Genomic DNA, 5,000 nt, shown 5'->3' on the forward strand with positions numbered 1-5,000 from the left:
TGTAGGGTGTAGGGTGTAGGGTGTAGTGTGTAGTGTGTAGTGTGTAGTGTGTAGGGTGTAGGGTGTAGTGTGTAGGGTGTAGTGTGTAGTGTGTAGGGTGTAGTGTGTAGGGTGTAGTGTGTAGTGTGTAGGGTGTAGGGTATAGGGTGTAGGGTGTAGTGTGTAGGGTGTAGGGTGTCGGGTGTAGTGTGTAGGGTGTAGGGTGTAGTGTGTAGTGTGTAGGGTGTAGGGTGTAGGGTGTAGGGTGTAGTGTGTAGTGTGTAGTGTGTAGGGTGTAGTGTGTAGTGTGTAGTGTGTAGTGTGTAGGGTGTAGGGTGTAGGGTGTAGTGTGTAGTGTGTAGGGTGTAGGGTGTAGGGTGTAGTGTGTAGGGTGTAGGGTGTAGTGTGTAGTGTGTAGGGTGTAGGGTGTAGGGTGTAGGGTGTAGGGTGTAGTGTGTAGTGTGTAGGGTGTAGTGTGTAGGGTGTAGTGTGTAGTGTTTAGGGTGTAGTGTGTAGGGTGTAGTGTGTAGGGTGTAGGGTGTAGGGTGTAGGGTGTAGTGTGTAGGGTGTAGGGTGTAGGGTGTAGTGTGTAGTGTGTAGGGTGTGGTGTGTAGTGTGTAGGGTGTAGGGTGTAGGGTGTAGGGTGTAGTGTGTAGTGTGTAGTGTGTAGTGTGTAGGGTGTAGGGTGTAGTGTGTAGGGTGTAGTGTGTAGTGTGTAGGGTGTAGTGTGTAGGGTGTAGTGTGTAGTGTGTAGGGTGTAGGGTGTAGGGTGTAGGGTGTAGTGTGTAGGGTGTAGGGTGTAGGGTGTAGTGTGTAGTGTGTAGGGTGTAGTGTGTAGTGTGTAGTGTGTAGTGTGTAGTGTGTAGGGTGTAGTGTGTAGGGTGTAGGGTGTAGTGTGTAGTGTGTAGGGTGTAGGGTGTAGTGTGTAGGGTGTAGTGTGTAGTGTGTAGGGTGTAGGGTGTAGTGTGTAGGGTGTAGTGTGTAGGGTGTAGTGTGTAGTGTGTAGTGTGTAGGGTGTAGTGTGTAGTGTGTAGGGTGTAGTGTGTAGTGTGTAGTGTGTAGTGTGTAGGGTGTAGTGTGTAGGGTGTAGGGTGTAGTGTGTAGTGTGTAGGGTGTAGGGTGTAGGGTGTAGTGTGTAGTGTGTAGTGTGTAGGGTGTAGGGTGTAGTGTGTAGTGTGTAGGGTGTAGTGTGTAGGGTGTAGTGTGTAGGGTGTAGGGTGTAGTGTGTAGGGTGTAGTGTGTAGGGTGTAGGGTGTAGTGTGTAGTGTGTAGTGTGTAGGGTGTAGGATGTAGTGTGTAGGATGTAGTGTGTAGGGTGTAGGATGTAGTGTGTAGGATGTAGTGTGTAGTGTGTAGTGTGTAGTGTGTAGTGTGTAGGGTGTAGGGTGTAGTGTGTAGGGTGTAGTGTGTAGTGTGTAGTGTGTAGTGTGTAGTGTGTAGTGTGTAGTGTGTAGTGTGTAGGGTGTAGGGTGTAGTGTGTAGGGTGTAGTGTGTAGTGTGTAGGGTGTAGTGTGTAGGGTGTAGGGTGTATTTTTTCTTGTATTGATTTTCATTGTCTGCAGTTTTCCCCTATTTCAGCCAGGTCACCCTGACATCAAGTCACTATTTGACATCTATCTTTGTCTGAGGACGTCGGCAGATGAAGTGGAGACCGGCCACTAGGGGCAACAGTGAGCGATGATACCTGTAAGTTAGGTTTGGGTTTTGCTAGGGGTTTGTGGACAGAGATGGAGGATGGTCGTGATCCAGGGATAGAAAGCTGTTTTTGGTGTTTTGGTTGTAATCCCAAATCTGAACCCTTACCTGAACCACTCAGAGTTATCAACATTAAGCCTGTCCCAAATCTGAACCCTTACCTGAACCATTCAGAGTTATCAACATTAAGCCTGTCCCAAATCTGAACCCTTACCTGAACCATTCAGAGTTATCAACATTAAGCCTGTCCCAAATCTGTACCCTTACCTGAACCACTCAGAGTTATCAACATTAAGCCTGTCCCAAATCTGAACCCTTACCTGAACCATTCAGAGTTATCAACATTACGCCTGTCCCAAATCTGAACCCTTACCTGAACCACTCAGAGTTATCAACATTAACCTCTTTGATCTCTAGGGGCGCTATTTCATTTTTGGATAAAAAACGTTCCCGTTTTAAGCGCGATATTTTGTCACGAAAAGATGCTCGACTATGCATATTCTTGACAGTTTTTGAAAGAAAACACTCTGAAGTTTCAGAATCTGCAAAGATATTGTCTGTAAGTGCCCCAGAACTCATTCTACAGGCGAAACCAAGATGATGCGTCAACCAGGAAATGAGCAGATTTCTGAAGCTCTGTTTTCCATTGTCTCCATATATGGCTGTGATGGCGCAAGGAATGAGCCAACACTTTCTGTCGTTCTCCCAAGGCGTTAGCAGCATTGTGACGTATTTGTAGGCATATCATTGGAAGATTGACCATAAGAGACTACATTTTCCAAGTGTCCGCCTGGTGTCCCTGCGTCGAAATTGGAGCGTAAAGCCAGGTGCAATTATTTTTCCATTTGAGAGCAAAGAGAAACCAGGCTTCCAGGAAGGATATATCATTGAAGAGATATGTGGAAAAACACCTTGAGGATTGATTCTAAACCACGTTTGCCATGTTTCAGTCAATATTATGGAGTTAATTTGGAAAAAAGTTCGCGTTTTGAGGGCTGAATTTTCGTTTTTTTTTTTTTTTTTTTTTTTGGTAGCCAAATGTGATGTACAAAACGGAGCTATTTCTAATACACAAAGAATCTTTTTGGAAAAACTGAGCATCTGCTATCTAACTGAGAGTCTCCTCATTGAAAACATCAGAAGTTCTTCAAAGGTAAGTTATTTTATTTGAAGGCTTTACTTGTTTTTGTGATAGTTGCCTGCTAAATGCTAACGCTAATGCTAACGCTAAATGCTACGCTAGCTAGCTACTGTTACACAAATGATTGTTTTCCTATGGTTGAAAAGCATATTTTGAAAATCTGAGATGACAGTGTTGTTAACAAAAGGCTAAGCTTGAGAGATAGCATATTTATTTCATTTCATTTGCGATTTTCATGAATAGTTAACGTTGCGTTATGGTAATGAGCTTAGGTCTATAAATAGAATCCCGGATCCGGGTTTGGTCGTCGCAACAGGTTAAGCCTGTCCCAAATCTGAACCCTTACCTGAACCACTCAGAGTTATCAACATTAAGCATTTTAACCCTAACCTAAACATTTCAGTGTTCATTAATGCGGAAACTTAACCAACTTCAAAATCTGACGTTTGAGAAAACATGGATGAACGTTAAATTCTGACATGAGACTGTGAGAGCTGGTTGCCTTTTCTCCATGTTGAATTACTCAACAAAGAGGAATTTCCAATGAAAACAGGATGTACTGTTAGGTCCATGTAACAGAATGTCCTGTTAGGTCCATGTAACAGAATGTACTGTTAGGTCCATGTAACAGAATGTCCTGTTAGGTCCATGTAACAGAATGTCCTGTTAGGTCCATGTAACAGAATGTCCTGTTAGGTCCATGTCCTGTTAGGTCCATGGAACAGAATGTCCTGTTAGGTCCATGTAACAGAATGTCCTGTTAGGTCCATGTAACAGAATGTCCTGTTAGGTCCATGTAACAGAATGTACTGTTAGGTCCATGTAACAGAATGTCCTGTTAGGTCCATGTAACAGAATGTACTGTTAGGTCCATGTCCTGTTAGGTCCATGTGACAGAATGTACTGTTAGGTCCATGTAACAGAATGTCCTGTTAGGTCCATGTAACAGAAGAACCCTTCAGTGTCATTTACAACTTGATCTACACTACCATTGAACAGTTTGGGGGGTCACTTAGAAATTTCCTTGTTTTTTAAAGAAAATGACATTTTTTCATCCATTAAAATAACATCCAATTGATCAGAAATACAGTGTAGACATCATTAATGTTACAATTACTATTGTAGCTGGAAACGGCTGATTTTTAATGGAATATCTACATAGGTGTACAGAGGCCCATTATCAGAAACCATCACTCCTGTGTTCCAATGGCACGTTGTGTTAGCTAATCCAAGTTGATCATTTAAAAAAAATTGAAATTATGTTAGCACAGCTGAAAACTCTAATCGGAATAGAAAGAGCAGTAGGAGGCCCCGGTGCACAATTTAGCAAGAGGACAAGTACATTAATAAGGTGTCTAGATTGAGAAACAGACGCCTCACAAGTCTTCAACTGGCAGCTTCACTAAATAATACCCACAAACCACCAGTCTCAATGTCAACAGTGAAGAGGCGACTCCGGGACGCTGGCCTTCTAGACCGAGATACAAAGTAAAAAAACCATATCTCAGACTGGCCAATAAAAAGAAAAGATGAAGAAAGGCAAAATAATAGACACTGGACAGAGGAACTGACTAGAAGCCCAGCTGCCAGTTGAGGACTTGTGAGTCTGTTTCTTAATCTAGACTCTCCAATGTCCCTTTCCTCTTGCTCAGTCGCCTCTTCACTGTTGACGTTGAGACTGGTGTTTTTCTGTTCTGTGAAGAGAGTAGTACACAGCGTTGTACGAGATCTTTAAGTTTCTTGGCAATTTCTCGCATGGAGTAGCCTTCATTCCTCAGAACAGGAATAGACTGACGAGTTTCAGAAGAAAGTTCTTTGTTTCTGGCCATTTGGAGCCTGTAATCGAACCCACAAACGCTGATGCTCCAGACACTCAACTAGTCTAAAGAAGGCCAGTTTTATTGCTTCTTTAACAAGGTCTACACTGTACTTCTGATCAATTTGATGTTATTTTAATGGACAAAAAAAACAAAAACAACTTTTGAACGAAAGTGTATGTGAAATTGTACTGCAATGAAAAGAGCTTTACCACATTCCTCCAATCCACAAGGTCTTTTCTGAGTTCTACATGTTCTCTCTCTTTCCCTCCCTCTTTCTTAGAGCAGTAATGATCCACGGGTGTGTGTTTAATCCCCTGTCTGTCTTGCTAATTGCATTGCTAAATGAGTGTGTGTGTGTGTGTGTG

This window comes from Oncorhynchus clarkii, unplaced genomic scaffold, assembly GCF_045791955.1.
Source record: "Oncorhynchus clarkii lewisi isolate Uvic-CL-2024 unplaced genomic scaffold, UVic_Ocla_1.0 unplaced_contig_5650_pilon_pilon, whole genome shotgun sequence".
NCBI classification, from domain to species: domain Eukaryota; kingdom Metazoa; phylum Chordata; class Actinopteri; order Salmoniformes; family Salmonidae; genus Oncorhynchus; species Oncorhynchus clarkii.